This window comes from Theropithecus gelada, chromosome 12 (assembly GCF_003255815.1).
Source record: "Theropithecus gelada isolate Dixy chromosome 12, Tgel_1.0, whole genome shotgun sequence".
Taxonomy (NCBI): domain Eukaryota; kingdom Metazoa; phylum Chordata; class Mammalia; order Primates; family Cercopithecidae; genus Theropithecus; species Theropithecus gelada.
The window spans coordinates 54,353,057-54,369,873 of record NC_037680.1 but is presented as its reverse complement, the minus strand read 5'-3'; the positions used below and the strand labels follow the sequence as shown (position 1 = coordinate 54,369,873).

At 37.5% G+C, this 16,817-nt stretch overlaps 1 protein-coding gene and 1 pseudogene across 3 annotated transcripts in view; both read left to right on the top strand.

Annotated features, from left to right (window-relative positions):
- PDE11A (phosphodiesterase 11A) overlaps nucleotides 1-16,817 on the top strand; it is a 501,616-nt gene that overhangs the window by 134,801 nt on the left and 349,998 nt on the right. The gene's annotated exons all lie outside the window — the stretch shown is intronic.
- On the top strand, nucleotides 5,705-6,556 carry LOC112636630 (annotated as a pseudogene). The gene has a single exon (XR_003122206.1). The product of XR_003122206.1 is annotated as an ADP-ribosylation factor-like protein 3 pseudogene (transcript).

Genomic DNA, 16,817 nt, shown 5'->3' with positions numbered 1-16,817 from the left:
ATTCAAAAATATTTACTTGGAAATAAAATCTTTAGAATGACTAGTCTGCATGGTTTTATGCGTTTTTAATGCCCATTTATTCCCTAGGAGATACAAAGTAGTGAAATATATAGTTAAAAACATAAAATCAGCATTCTTTACTATCCACTGGCATGATTTGTGGGGGAGAATGGCTACTTACGAGATTAGTAGTGACATAATTAGTTGCAAACCCCTCTTTTAGTCACTAAGATTTGATTGTTGATAATAATGAACATTTATAGGGAGAGGCTTACTTACATTTTTTTCTTTACATAAAATTTTGCGCATATAGGAATCATAGGTTTCAGTATCATATATTACAGGGCACATCTCTGTTCCTTGATTTCTATTAGTACAGCTTCACAATATAGTGCCCATGAAACACTGAGTGTTTAAACCTATATCAACATTAACAGTGAAATTATGGGTATAATGCAAACACTGGATAGGTTTATTTTATTTTATTTTACTTTAAGTTCTGGGATACATGTGCAGAATGTGCAGGTTTGTTACATAGGTATACATGTGCCATGGTGGTTTGCTGCACCCATCAACCCATCATCTAGGTTTTAAGCCCCGCATGCATTAGGTATTTCTCCTAATGCTATCCCTCCCCTTGCCTCCGAACTCCTGACAGGAACCAGTGTGTGATATTCCTCTCCCTGTGTCCCTGTGTTCTCATTGTTCAACTCCCACTTAGAGTGAGAACATGCAGTGTTTGGCTTTCTGTTCCTGTGTTAGTTTGCTGAGAATGATGGTTTCCAGATTCATTCAGGTCCCTGCAAAGGACATGAACTCATTGTTTTTTATGGTTGCATAGTATTCCATGGTGTATATGTACCACGTTTTCTTTATCCAGTCTATTGTTTATGGGGATTTGGGTTGGTTCCAAGTCTTTGCTATTGTTAATAGTGTTGCAATAAACATACAGGTGCATGTGTTCTTATAGTAGAATGATTTATAATCCTTTGGGCATATACCCAGTAATGGGATTGCTGGGTCAAATGATATTTCTGGTTCTAGATCTTTGAGGAATCACCACACTGTCTTACACAATGGTTGAACTAATTCACACCCCCACCAACAGTGTAAAAGTGTTCCTATTTCTCCATAGCCTCGCCAGCATCTGTTGTTTTCTGACTTTTAAATAACTGCCATTCTAACTGGTGTGAGATGGTATTTCATTGTGGTTTTGATTTGCATTTCGCTAGTAATGGTGAGCTTTTTTTCATATGTTTGTTGAGAGTTTTTAATAACGGAAAAATTGGTTCATCCTATAGGAATTTATTTGACTGCGTACGAGTATTTTCACCTGAATTGTTTGCTTTTTAAAATAGTTATTTAAGCTTCAGTTTATTTGGAATTGTATAGTTCTTTGTTACCTTCTCAACTAGTGAGCATCACTTAGGAGAGCATCAGAATTATAAATTTTCTTTAGTTTGCTATAGAAAAAACAATGTCTACCTTAGCATAATTTCTGTGATCTAGATAAAATAGGAATCAATACAAATCTACTAAAAAGGAGAAATATTTGTCTTTTTAACTGGCATTGCCTGAACAAATTATTTTATTGCTTTGAGAACCACAGGGAAGACTAATTGGTGTTGACATAAAAATAAATATTTACATTGATAAACCTTGATTTATTAGGAGAAAAAATAATATCTTACAGTTTAGAGTCAGAATAAATACAGTCTGTTTTTTTTTTTTTTTTGTCTTTGTTACCTTGTTACCAAGGTGTAGGGGATAAATAAGAATTAGCACCTCATCTGAGAATCACCTAATCACCACTCTCCCAGTTGAGAGGGTATGAGAAAGTGATTAAAAGCATCGATATTGAAATCAATCAGATTGTGGCTTGAATTACAATTTATTATCTGTGTGACATTGGGCTAATTACTGAATCTTGCTCAGACTCAATTTCTGCATTCATGAAATTGGTATTCATTTATTCATTTGTTTATTCAATTATTCAATAAAATAAGCAAAAATACATTTGTCATCATGGAATTTACATCCAATATGGAAATAATAACAGTACCTAGCTTCTACAGTTGTTGTGGGAATTAGCTGATAAATGCAGATAAACTGCTTAGCACAATGCCCAGCACCTAGTACATCTAGTAAATTAGAGAAAGTGACTAGTATAGTTTGACACACATATAGAAGAGGTGCTTGTGTGGGAATAGGTGCTTGTGTGGGAATGGGCCCTGGGGAGATAGTAGATTGGGGCCAGATTTTAGAGGCTGAAGTTTATTCAATACTTACTACTGTCAGTCTGTACTAGGTGCTTTAAGCTTGCAACAATTCTGTGAGGCAGATATTGGAAATTAACATTTATTCAATCATTCCTTCATTCAATCAAAAAACCTTTATTATAAACACAATCAGAAGTGACAAAGGAGGCTGGGCATGGTCACTCACACCTGTAATCCCAACACTTTGGGAGGCCGAGGTGGGTGGATCACCTGAGGACAGGAGTTCAAGAGCAGCCTACACAACATGGCAAAACCCTGTCTCTACTAAAACTATAAAAAATTAGTTGGGTTCGGTGGTACATGCTTGTAATCCCAACTACTTGGGAAGTTGAGGCAGGAGAATCTCTTGAACCCAGGAGGCAAAGGTTGCAGTGAGCCGAGATCATGCCACTGTACTCAAGGGTGGGCAACACAGGGAGAGTCAAAAAAAGAAAAGAAAAAATAAATGACAAAGGAGACATTACTACCAACCCCATAGAAACACAAAAACCCTCAGAGACTATTACAAACATCTCTAGACACACAAACTAGAAACCTAGGAGAAATGGATAAATTCCTAGAAACATACAGGAATGAACCAGTAAACAAATGAAACCCTGAATAGACTGATAATGTGTTCCAAAATTGAACCAGTAATAAAAGCCTACCAACCAGAAAAAACCTTGAATTAGATGGATTCACAACCAAATTCTACCAGATGTATAAAGAAGAGCTGGTACCAAAAACTATTCCAAAAAACTGAGAAGAAGGACTCCTTCCTAACTCATTCTATGAGGTCAGTGTCATTCTGTTACAAAAACCTTACAGAGACACAAGAAAAAAAAAAAACTTCAGGCATACATCCCTGATGAACATAAATACAAAAATTCTCAACAAAATACTAGCAAACTGAATCTAGCAGTATATCAAAAAGCTAATCCACTATGACCAAGTAGGCTTTATTTCTGGAATGCAAGGTTGGTTCAACATGTGCACATCAATAAATGTGATTCATCACATCAGCAGAATTAAAAACAAAACCACCAGATCATCTTACAGACACAGAAAAGGCTTCCAATAAAATTGAACATCCCTTCATGTTAAAAAAAAAAACACCTCTATAAACTAGGCATTGAAGGAACATACTTCAAAGTAATAAGAGCCATCTGTGACAAACCCACAGCCAACATCATACTAAATGAGCAAAAACTGGAAGTATTCCCCTTGAGAACTAGAACAAGACAGGAATGTCCACTCTCATTACTCCTATTCATCATAGTACTGGAAGTCTCAGCCAAAGCAATCAGACACAAGAAAGAAATAAAAGACATCCAAATAGGAAGAGAGGAAGTCAAACTATTTCTTTTCCCAGATGATACAATTTTATACCTAGAAAATCCCATACTCTCTGCTCCAGAGCTCCTAGGTCTGATAAACAACTTCAGCCAAGTTTCAGGATACAAATTCAATGTACAAAAATCAATAACATTTCTATACACCAGCAATGTCCAAACTGAGAGCCAAATCAAGAACACAAGGTCATTAACAATAGCCACACAGAAAATAAAACACCTAGGAATACAGCTGTCTAGGAAGGTAAAAGATCTCTGCAATGTGAATTTCAAAACTCTGCTGAAAAAAATCAGAAACAACAAATACAAATGGAAAAACATTCCATGCTTATGGATTGGAAGAATCAATCATTAAAATGGCTATACTGCTCAAAGCAGTTTACAGATTCAATGCTATTCCTATCAAACTACCAATTATATTTTTCACAGAATTAGAAAAAACTATTTTAAAATTCATATGGAACCAAAATGACCCCAAATAACCAAAGCAATACTAAGCAAAAAGAACAAAGCTGGAGGCATCACACTACCTGACTTCAGTCTATATGACAAGGCTACATAACCAAAACAGCATGGTACTGATACAAAGAGAGACAAATAAACCAATGGAACAGGTTAGAGAACCCAAAATTAAAGCCACACACCTACAACTATCTGATCTTTGACAAAGTTGTCAAGAACAGGCAATGGGGAAAGGACTGTCTATTCAATAAATGGTGCTGGAATAACTGGTTAACCATATGCAGAAGAATGAAACTGGACCCCTTCATTTCACCATATACAAAAATCAACTCAAGATGGATTAAAAAGTTAAATGTAAAACTTAAAACTATAAAACCCTAGAAAAAAACCTAGGAAATACTATTCTGGACATAGATCTTGACAAAGATTTTATGACCAAGACTCCAAAAGCAATTGCAACAGAAAAATTGACAAGTGGGAACTAATTACGGAGCTTCTCCACAGCAAAAGAAACTATCAACAGAGTAAACAGACAATCTACAGGATGGGAGAAAATATTTGCAAACTATGCATCTGACAAAGACCTAATTTGCAGAATCTTTAAGGAACTTAAACAAATTAGCAAGCAAAAAGCAAACAATACCATTAAAAAATGGGCAAAGTACATGAACAGACGCTTCTCAAAAGAAGACATACACATGGCCAGCAAGCATATGAAAAAAAGCTCAGCAACACTAATCATTAGAAATGCAAATCAAAACCACAATGTGATACCATCTCACACCACTCAGAATAGCTCCTATTAAAACGTCAAAAAATAACGAGTGCTGGTGAGGTTGCAGAGAAAAAGGAACACTTATACACTGCTGGTGGGAATGTAAATTAGTTCAGCCATTAAGGAAAGCAGTTTGGAGATTTCTCAAAGAACTTAGAACTACCATTTGACCCTGCAACCCTATTACTGGGTATATACCCAAAGGAATAGAAATCATTTTACCATAAAGACACATACACATGCATGTTCATCTCAGCACTAGTCACAATAGCAAAGATACAGAATCAACTTAAATGTCCATGGGTGATGGACTGGATAAAGAAAATGTGGTTCATATACACCATGGAATACGATGCAGCCTTAAAAAAATGAGATTGTGTCGTTTGCAGCAACATGGATGGAGCTGGAATCTATTATCCTAAGCAAATTAACACAGGAACAGAAAACCAAATACCACATGTTCTCACTTTTAAGTAGAAGCTAAGCATTGAGAACACATGGACACAAGAAGGGAACAATAGGCACTAGAGCCTATTTGAGGGTGAAGGGTTGGAGAAAGGTGAAGATAAAAAAACTACCTATCAGGCAGTGTGCTCATTACCTGGGTGATGAAATAACCGGTACAACAAATCCCTGCAACATGCAATTTACCCATGTAACAAACCTGCATATGTAGCCCCCTGAACCTAAAATAAAAGTTGGAAAGAAAAAATAATAGAGTTAAGTACTAAATACACAATCAACTAAATAGCTAAAAGTTTAATATGATTAACTCGGAGAAATAGATATGCGTATTATATATTTGGGGGATTGATGGATAGAAGGTAACGCTTCTTTTAAAAATAAATCTTAGTTGCCTTTGGTAACGGGGGAGGCAGAAGGAGGAGGAGGCGGAGGAGGAGGAGGAGGAGGAGGGACTCGGCAGGAGGATGGGCTTGCTCTCAATTTTGCGCAAGTTGAAAAGTGCACCAGACCAGGAGGTGAGAATACTTCTCCTGGGCTTGGATAATGCTGGCAAGACCACTCTTCTGAAGCAGCTAGCATCTGAAGATATCAGCCACATCACACCTACACAGGGTTTCAACATCAAAAGTGTACAATCACAAGGTTTTAAACTGAATGTATGGGACATTGGTGGACAGAGGAAAATCAGACCATACTGGAGGAATTATTTTGAAAATACTGATATTCTTATATATGTAATCGACAGTGCAGACAGAAAAAGATTTGAAGAGACGGGTCAGGAACTAGCGGAATTATTGGAGGAAGAAAAACTAAGTTGTGTGCCAGTGCTCATCTTTGCTAATAAGCAGGATTTGCTCACAGCAGCTCCTGCCTCTGAAATTGCAGAAGGACTGAACCTGCATACCATCCGCGACCGAGTCTGGCAGATCCAGTCTTGCTCAGCTCTCACAGGAGAGGGCATTCAGGATGGCATGAACTGGGTCTGCAAAAATGTCAATGCAAAGAAGAAATAAAATCTAGACGAATGGAGACGCAGGAGCTGCGGGAGCCGAATTCGGTCCTGAAAAACACTAATTTGCTGCTTTCTGACCAAATGTTTTTCCATCTGTGTACAGCTACAGCTGTTTGAAGAGAGGGAACAACACAGTTTAGAAAGAATCCCCATTCCAGCAGTAGATTTAACTGATCTCTGAGGTTCAGTATCATTTTTCAAATAAAGGAATTATATTATTTCCTCTGCATAATAAATAAATAAATAAATAAATAAATAAATAAATAAATAAATCTTGAGGTTGCACTGAGCTGAGATGGCGCCACTGCACTCCAACCTCTGTGACAGAGCAAGACCCTGTCTCAATAAAAAACCAACCAAACAAACAAAACAGAAATAAAATAAATCCCATTGATTATTTGACTTTTTCAAGTTATTTGTGTGTATCACTTGGAAAATAATATAAATTAAATAATGTACAGTAATTTAAAAAAACAGCCATTATTGAGGATCTTTTCTATACCAGGCATTGTGCTAGGCACTGGAGATAAGAAGATGGGTAAGACTCAGGGCCTCCCTTGCTGAATCCACTCACGATGACAGTTCAGTGAAGGGCATGCTGTGGTAGAGTAAAGCAGAGTACTTCCCCAGCACCTAACCCAGTCTGAAGGGGTGCAGCTGGATGGTGGAGGCCACTGGAAACATCTCAAGCTTGGGTTACAAAATGACTCCAGTTCTCAAGCAGCCACCCTGCCCCATCCTCAAGTTTTATTTGTGGCTTTCTAGATACTCTCTGGAAAGCTGCGCTATACTTGTGCTCTAGGATAAGAGCTATTTTCAGATATCATATTTCTGCAATTGGATTTCAAGAGAGAAGGAGAGAATAGGGAAAGAATGGGTTGGGTGTTTCTCTGGATCTGCTTTCTCACCTTGCAGATGGACCAGGGGAGAGTAGCACTTGGGTAGCTGAACTGTGGCTAGGTGCAGGCAAGGAGTGGGCCTATTCACTTCACTGGACTTGAGTTTATCTTTGTAAGTTGGGAAAATAACTTTTCCTTGGAGTCATTTTTCATATATTCAAAGGAATTATAGTAGAAGACTTTAAAGATCTGCTCCTGCTCTGATATCTCATAATTCTCCATGGAGGAGGGTAGGTCACCATATCGTAATGCTTATTTGGGGGTATGTGGAATGCAAAGTTACACTAGCACACACTCAGGTCTGTTTCTCGTTGAGGTTTCCTCTCGAATCTGTATAGAGCTCATCCTGAAGATACAGAAATATTGGTGTTTTGAGGGAATGAGTGAAGAAATTGTCTGAGGAGGAACTTTTATAAATTTAGTGGAAGATATTTAATCATTTGGAAGCAGTAGATTTTAGTTTCTTATTTTTCTGTCTCTGAAATAGTTAAAGGACATAGATAACAGAAAGCCTATTGACTGCCAGATTTTATTTAATTTTCCTACAGAAGGCACAGCGATCTGGAATAATTCCCACCATCCCAACTAGTTTCTCTATTTACTTTGTCTTAAAAATTCTTCTTGGCAACTTTTCTTTTGAAAATTAAAACTTTGATCTTTGGGAAGTAACAGTTCAGAATCTTTTTTAAAAAAAAATGGCATTTGGATACAGTATTAACCAAACTTCCAGTTCAAATCAGAAAATTTCTGAGATCTTTTTTGAGATTTTTTTTTCATTAGCTTTTTATTATCTCCCCCTGTGTTTACTTGTGTTTGTTTTTTTGAGTAAGGCATGCTTTAATTTGTCTAATAAATATGTTCCTGAAATAGGAGTCAAGCTGCATTTAAAATGTTGTTAGGATTTGTTGTTCAAATGGCCACTACTCTGAATTTATTTTGCAATGTAACTTATCTGGCCCTAATTTCATGTATGCTTGGATTTTGATTTATTTGGTTTGTCTAAAGCAAGGCACATCAGTTAACTATTGGATCTATTCCTGTTTATTACTCTCATAAAATCTAGAGCTATCAGTTTAAATTTTTTAAATCCAGAATCTCATGTGATTAGCACTGTTCTTGTTAATAGCAATGTAGTTTTCCTTTATTTATAATATATTTATATCCATGATAGTTTACTATATAATTTCATTATATAAATAAATGGGCTTATTAAGTTTGAGTATTTTCATTTTACTGATTGTATAACTATAAACTGTGACTAGGGATATTGATACATTTGTGGACATTTATGCACTGAAAATTATACAGGACATTGAATGTTGGGCTGAGAAACCTGGACTCTTCCTGCTGTTTGTAAGAGGAAGCATTTTACTCAGTTTGAGGGCAGCGTCCTGGAGGAATGATCAGGAAGGTTCTGAAAAGCCATCTTGATCACATATATGTCTCTTAGCATGAGATTCTCAATATTGTAATTACTGAAGCATTTGCTCTCTGGTATTGACATCTCCTTTACCACTGACTGTGGTTCTGCATCAGCTTGTGACCTGAAAGACCAACCAGTCAGGAGACAACATTAGGATGTGTATGGATCCATTTAAAGGGGTCATGTCTAGGGCAAGACTAGACTAGTATCAAATATGGGATGCTGGGCAGCCCAAGACAACTTTCAATAGTTTTGCTTAGGGCACACCTATTTTCTCTAAATAGCTATGTTGTACATGCAAAAGAGTTGTAATTAATGTGTTATATTAGATTCGTTTTCATGTGCTTCATTTTTTTTCTTCTTGATTTGGCAGCTTTTCTGTTTTAGACAATTATACATGAAAATGGAAAATCTCAAGTTCCCTTCTATGTAATTTGCTTTAGTTCTCTCATGGGGGCAGCCTGGGCATTTTTAGCAACCTGGGAGTAGTTCTCCTAAGTTTATTCTGAAGTATGTTTACATACAAGTTTGGCTATAAAAAAGTAGACATGAAATGACTCTAATGTTTTATAATGAAACTCAATTTCAAAAAATATTCATAATGAAAACCATTATTAATTCTACTATTTAGTTGAAATTTTTTTCATTCCCAATGAGTTTCAAAATGGTACCTTTAGCTGCTTCTTTGATACACAATGGTATCAAAGTGGAACTATTTTCAAATTGTCTTCTGTCTTCTAGGTGGATGAAAAGGAGAACTTTGGTTCCCCATCTCTATTTCAATTAGAGTTTTAAAGTCCGCTTTAATTTATTTTTATATCTATTCTCTGATGACACTTTGAAACTCTAAAATAATGATGAAAAAGATAATGGAAACTCTAAGCGATGGGGAACTTTCCTAAGTTATCCAGGGATCAAAAAAATAATGACAGTGATTGCTCATCAACCCTGCCAGGAGGTGCTGGGCTAATTCTAAACCTTTAGTTATGTATCAATAAGCAAGTACATCACTGTGTAAGCTGGGGTTAATGCTTAGCTACTTAGGAAAAAAAGAGTGTGAATTTTATTGTTACTTTATTAAAAGAATAGTATAATTATTTATTCTAATAATAAACATTAACCAGTATTTCTAATACTGAAAATTTTGAAGGTGTTACAATTGGAGTAAAATTTAAAGAAATATAATATAGAATCTTCTCACCAATACTTAATAAACCTGTATCTCCTTGCATCCCTATCTAAATCCAACTCTACTTGATTTGAGTTTTGGATATCCAATTGATATATCAAATTTTAGGCCTCTTTGCAACCTATTTTCTCCAAAGCCTTTCCTATTCCAATAAAGGACCACACCATTCCCCCAATTGTTCAACCCTCAAATCTTTTTCTTATTACTCAAATTAATCAATTCATCAGCAAGTCCCTGTTGGCTTGAAATATATCCCAGTCTCTCCTTTCTCTCTGTTTATACAGTTACCATCCTGATCATGATCCAAGCCACCCTCATTTCTTGTCTGGACTACTGGTATAACCTCCTGTTGGGTCCTCCTGATTCCACTAGTGCTCCATAACCATGTATTCTCTTTAGGGTAGCCAGAGAGATATTCTAAAACTGTAGATCAGATCATGGCCCTTTTATGCATTAAAAAACTGCCACAGGCACTTTTGGCACTGTATCCAAATTCTCAGCCCTGGCTTCCAAGGTCCTACATGATCTAGGTCTGTCTTCCTTTGAGACACCTTTCCGTCTTCTTTCCATCATGTTCAACACTCTCCAGCCATAGGGATTTTTCTGTTCCTGACACATACCAAGCTCATTTCAGTCTTAAGGTTGTTACACGTCTTCATTCCTCTTCTTGGCTCTGGTTTCCAGATCAGCTGCTTCTTGTCACTTAATACCCCTTCCCTGGGAGATCTTTTCCAAGTTAGTCCCTTGACCTTCAAGTTACTCTTTTCTTATAGCAGCACGATTATCTCATTCATTTACTTGTTTATTGCCCATCTCTACCTCCTCCACTGTGATGTGTAAGCTACTAGAGAACAGCAACCTTATCTTCATGGGAATTTCTCATTCCCAATAATTAGCATAGTGCCTGGAATGTAATAGGGGCTCAATAAATTTTGTTCAATTAGTCAATCTATTAATTCAGCATTTTTCTCCTTTTATTTCATAAATTTAAGGAGACAAATCTTTAGTTATTTTTCTCAGTTTCTTTCAGTTTGCTCTTACTATTATATCAATCTCTAACTCTGGAATTATGTGGAGAGGCAGGAAAAAATAGCACTTTCCTCTACTAAATCCATCTCTGAGAGTTGCTCAGTTTAAGGAATTATGTCCTTTCCTTAAGGTTTGATTCTGATGAAATTCACCTTGAAGTTTTAGCATTTCTCTTTTGATAGCCATTCTCTGCACTTCCTTCACTGTGCAGAAACCAAAAGAGGGAGATTAATTAATCCCAGTGTGCGCAAGAATGATATTCCATGATTGTCTCTTTAAGGTTACAAGGGTATAACTAACCCTCTCCGCCTTATCTTATTTCCATTTGTGGATATAGATTTGTTAGTCTGAATTTTCTTTCCACATCCAAAATAAAATATACTTGTTCGACAGTTAAATAAAACTGCACAAACACTTAAAGCAGAGATAAAATGCAAGTAGTTTCACAAAGGGCTTGCGCTATTCTTGGGATGACCTTGTGCTGCTCACAAACATCCCTCCGTCAAGGCCATTTACCAAATCCTTCTACATCCTTGTATGAACTAAGGAGGAAAAAGCATGCTGCAATACTTTGTGTACTAGAGGATTCTATTTATTTTTTAAAATGCATTGAGGCTGGGCACGGTGGCTCATGCCTGTAATTGCAGCACCTTGGGAGGCTGAGGCAGGTGGATCACCTGAGGTTAGGAGTTCGAGAGCACTCTAGCCAACATGATAAAACCCCATGTCTACTAAAAATACAAAAATTAGCAGGGCCCGGTGGCGCACACCAGCTACTTGGGAGGCTGAAGCAGGAGAATCGCTTGAACTCGGGAGAGGAGGTTGCAGTGAGCCAAGTTTGTGCCACTGCACTCCAGCCTGGGCAACAGCGCGAGACTCTGTCTCAAAAAAAAAAAAAAAAAAAAAAAAAAAAAAAAAAAAAAGAGGCATTGGAAAAACAGAGGTAGAGGATAGAGGAATGTATAGGTAGGTTTTCAACAAACAGTTTTGGAATTATGGTTTTTTTTTGTATTCTTTTTATCTTTGAAGGCTTTCTAGATTTTAAAACAATAACATGTATTGCTCTTGTTTATTATTCTTACTACTTTTCTAATCATAAAAAAGAATACTGTTTAAAAGAAAATTATTGTAACTAAAACCCAGAGGTGGTTGTGAGCAGCCAACCCTCTGGCACCTTTGTGTGTGACAAGAGAGGGCCTGCATCTCTTGTCTCTAATAACCTGGAGAATCACATAGCTCAATGGGCTCCGTTTTATTTTCTGGTTTGGAAAAGCTGGTTTCAGGTTCACAACTGGGTTTGAAGTGTAATTCTTTTCCAGACAAAAGTGGTTTAAAAATCACAATGTACTACATAATGGGATTTCTTTTCTTCCTGAGCAACATTACCCAGGGGAAGTTTTTTGTTTTGTTTTGTGTTGTTGTTTTTAGGATTTAAAAAATTACTTCCATTGAATTGATAATGTTTGGTTCCATGAAAAGAAACACTATTGAATTTAACAGTTCTAACCATGGAAGTTCTGAGACCATTGAAAATAAAGAATTAAAGTTTGCCATCTTCTTTATCCTTTTTTGTTGGGAGAAATAGCATATATTATATACAGTGCTGAGTTTTTAAGAAGGCGGAAATATTTGTACATTTATGTTCTCTTGTGCTAGGAGAAGCCAGTGCAGTTGATGACATCATTTTAAGTACTTTGCCGCTGCAAGTCTGATCAATGGACCAGCCCCTTGTTAGAAATGCAGAATCTCAGGCCATTGCAGACCTACTGGCTGTTTAACCAGCTCCTCAGTGTCTCTTAGACACGTTAATTGGGAAGCACTGTCCTAGACTACTTTGGGAATTTCCAGGTCCTAACTGCTACACCTCTAGTTTCATTTATTGCCCTTTCTCCTTTTCATCTTTTATCACTCATGACCAATAACTTATGGAGAAGTCTGTAAAGCAGGACTTCTTAATCTGGGATCTGTGAACTCTCAGGGAATTGTGGGTGATTTGTGAACCCACTGAAATTCTACATAAAATTATGTATGTATATACATACTTAGCTTCCATGAAATTCTCAGGAAGCAAACAAACAAAAAAAGCCATTCCAGGCTATAAAAGCATAAATGCCACCATGCTTGTCATTAAAACATGGAATTGGATGACTCTTGTAGTTACAGAATTATTATTCCTACCCAGGAAAAATCTAAGATAAAACATCAATAAGCCTTTCCCATTGTTTTAATAAAAAGAATCAGATTGACTAGAGAATTGATCACAGAGACCAGTAATTTTTGGAAGCAGCTTTCTAATTCCCCAAAATTGAATTATACTCCACTGGTCCTGATGTGGTAGGTTAGGAAAATATTGCTTTTTTAGTACTCATAGGTCTTGCATGCTTTAGGGTAATTAAAGATAAATGTCTCCATAATGTGAGTTTTGTGCCTTTACTATCATTTTGATTATTTGATTCCCTATGACAGAGCTCCTCAACCCTGGCTACATATTAGATTCATCCCATCCCAGACCAATTGAATCAGATTCTCAGATCCCCTGGGGGTGGAGACCAGGTTTACTGGGTTTTATTTTGTTTTAACTCTCCCTGGGTAATTTTAAAGTGTAGCCACGTTAAGAACCATTTGCACAGAGCAATGTTTTTGATAAATTCCAGAATGGCCTAATTGGGGAATCGTGTGTCTTGCATTAATTAAGGGGCACTTGATTTTGTTCCGCCTGGGCAATGAAATCCCTTCTTCTGTTGAAATATCATTATATATGTGCACCACTGTGCTGTCTGTCTTCATTATGTCAAATGGAGGCTGATGTACAAAGAAGCTGTCCAAATCTGGAACTGACTTCAAGAAATCCAGCATTTCGTCTGCTGCTCTAATTACCAGTCCATCTCAGAAAACCTTTCTGATTTTTATATTACCAGTGACTTTTCAAATACAATAAACCTGAAAAGGACCTCTCTCTTGGGCTCTTTTATGGAGGATACTTGATATGCTCTAAGAATGATGGAAATGAGTAATTGTGCTATAACTAAAGAATTTAATTGTAAGTAACATTTTCCCCCCATTAGAAGTACTTGGCTGATAGTGGAGTTATAAAATGAACAGCCTCTGACATTTTACAAGGCTAAGTATACATAAAAATCTGTAGGATTGAGGATTTCAAAGGGAACAGGGAAGCATTATAGACCAGAACACATAAGAATCTGTAGGATTCAGGATTTCAAAGAGAACAGGAAAGAGCATTCTAGATGGGAAATAATTTACAGTCACTGGTATGCCTTTGACCAAGTAAAGGAAGTGAAATCCCATGATAAAGTTTCGATTTGTAAAGCTTTCCACTAAGACACATTCACAAATTGATGCACAATTACATATTCAAATTTTTCTATTTGGTACTTCAAGCATTTCTAGCATTATTCGATTTTGCAGGCAGTGCTCCGAAAAATAACCTTTGTTTGCGAACTATCCTTTTGTAAAGGAGATCTCTGGCAATCCGGGCACTTCTCACTCTTTTGGGAATTTCTATGGGAATTAGAAGGATTTGTGCTCACCTCAGGAATGAACTCACCAAGGGTTTATTTAATTACAATTTCCTCTAAGATGATGAGAATGCATTCCTGAGAATGATAAATTGACATCATTTTAGGAGTTGGGAAATGGGGAATGGAGTTATACAATAATTTAAATCTGATGAAGATATTTTTGAAGTAGCAGCTTGTACCCAACATTAATGAAAAAAATCGGAACTGATTATTTTTCTAGTATCTATGCTTTAGTCATAATGCTTTCTCAGTCTGGAGAAAATAAATTTTCAGAAAGATATAATGTAACTTGTATGATATTAACTTTTCTTAAAAACAGGATATTCACTTTTCTTTAAAATGTTACGATATTCACTTTTCTTTCCTTCTAGCTAAGGGATTTCTCAGTTTTTCCTTGTGAATATATTATAATCAAAGTGATTTTCTATTTGGAATGGAAGATGCATGCCGGTTATGTTTGTGCCTTTCATCTTTACATTGGCTTTTTTAATTGTAGGAACCTCACCAGGAAGCTCTGTGACAAAGTTGCCCTTCTTTCTAATGTGCTTCAGCATCATTCTTGGAAGTTTTTTTTGGTTTGTTTTTTGTTTTTTGTTTTTTGTTTTTCTGATGGAGATTACAGTTTTGTGGCAGCTAGGCACTTGTCTGTTGTTTCGTATTATTCTATCTTATAAAAGTTCTACACCTGAGTTCATGAGTTACCCGCCTATTTCATTTCAGTTACTTTGATGGACTTTGCTTTTAATTTAAGCCAAACTAAAATACTCACAGACGTTTGGCGACGAATTTGAAATGTTTTCCCACTTTTTAGGAAGACAAATGACTGTTGAGTAGTGAAGTTTAATAATCATTTTAAATTAAGCCCACGTTTTGACTGTCTAAAATGTCTCAGGTTCTGTGTTAGGCATTCCAGGAAAAGCAGTACTTGCCTGTCAGGGAATCACATATGAGAGGGAAAATAGAAAACTAATAACTATAATATAGTGTAAGTGCAATGTACAGAGTAGGGGTGGACCACAGAAAGATGGCAGAGACCTCTGAGAGAGTTGGAAAGGGATGCAGGAAGGAAGAATGTAAGTTATTAATATCACCTGTTCAGTTACAAGTAACAGCAACCTCTTCAAGATAACAAGCCAAAAGAGAGAAAGAAAATAAAGAGGGATCAGTTTCCTGGAAGGATATGGATTTCTGACAGAAAAAGAATAAAAGAAAGAAAGCTGAACCAGGCCTCAGAAAGTACCTAAACTGCTGAGTTCTGAGCATCTAGGTATCAGAAACTAAAGGACAGTTCCTAGGGAGAGTTACTGTAGGATGAATTGACTCCAAATATTTTCTGTCCTTGAGTTGCCTCCCTCAAGGTTCCTAAGAGAAAGTCCAGTGTGGGCCCCGTGCCTACCGCTTAGATAAGACAGGGGAGGCACTTTGATTTACAGTGCAATCAAAACTGTGTGCAATGAGGGAAGGGTAATTCCCAAAGAGAAATCAAGGTGCAATTACTGGAAGAAAGTGGAATGGATGTTATCAAGCAAAAATAATAGAAGTCTGTTCCGGGAAGGGATACTTAATCCTTGGAATGTAAGTAGGAGTCTCTTAGGTGGAAAGTGGAAAAATGGCCTTCTAAATAGAGGGCATGGAATAAACGAAGAGCCATAAAAGAGTCTACTTTGTCGTGTAACAGCAAGACATTTAGTATGGCGGGAACAAACTATACATGAGGAAGTTTGGGCGGCGAGAAGTGGCAGGAGGTGAGTTAAGAAAGATCTCCGAGGGGGGCGGAGCAAGATGGCCGAATAGGAACAGCTCCAGTCTCCAACTCCCAGCGCGAGCGACACAGAAGACCGGTGATTTCTGCATTTTCAACTGAGGTACTGGATTCATCTCACTGGGGAGTGCCGGACGATCGGTGCTGGTCAGCTGCTGCAGCCCGACCAGCGAGAGCTGAAGCAGGGCGAGGCATCGCCTCACCTGGGAAGCGCAAGGGGGAAGGCAATCCCTTTTCCTAGCCAGGGGAACTGAGACACACAACACCTGGAAAATCGGGTAACTCCCACCCCAATATTGCGCTTTAAGCAAACAGGCACACCAGGAGATCATATCCCACACCTGGCTGGGAGGGTCCCACGCCCACGGAGCCTCCCTCATTGCTAGCACAGCAGTCTGTGATCTACCGGCAAGGCAGCAGCGAGGCTGGGGGAGGGGCGCCCGCCATTGCTGAGGCTTAAGTAGGTAAACAAAGCTGCTGGGAAGCTCCAACTGGGTGGAGCTCACAGCAGCTCAAGGAAACCTGCCTGTCTCTGTAGACTCCACCTCTGGGGACAGGGCACAGCTACACAACAACAACAACAACAACAAAAAAGCAGCAGAAACCTCTGCAGACGCAAACGACTCTGTCTGACAGCTTTGAAGAGAGCAGT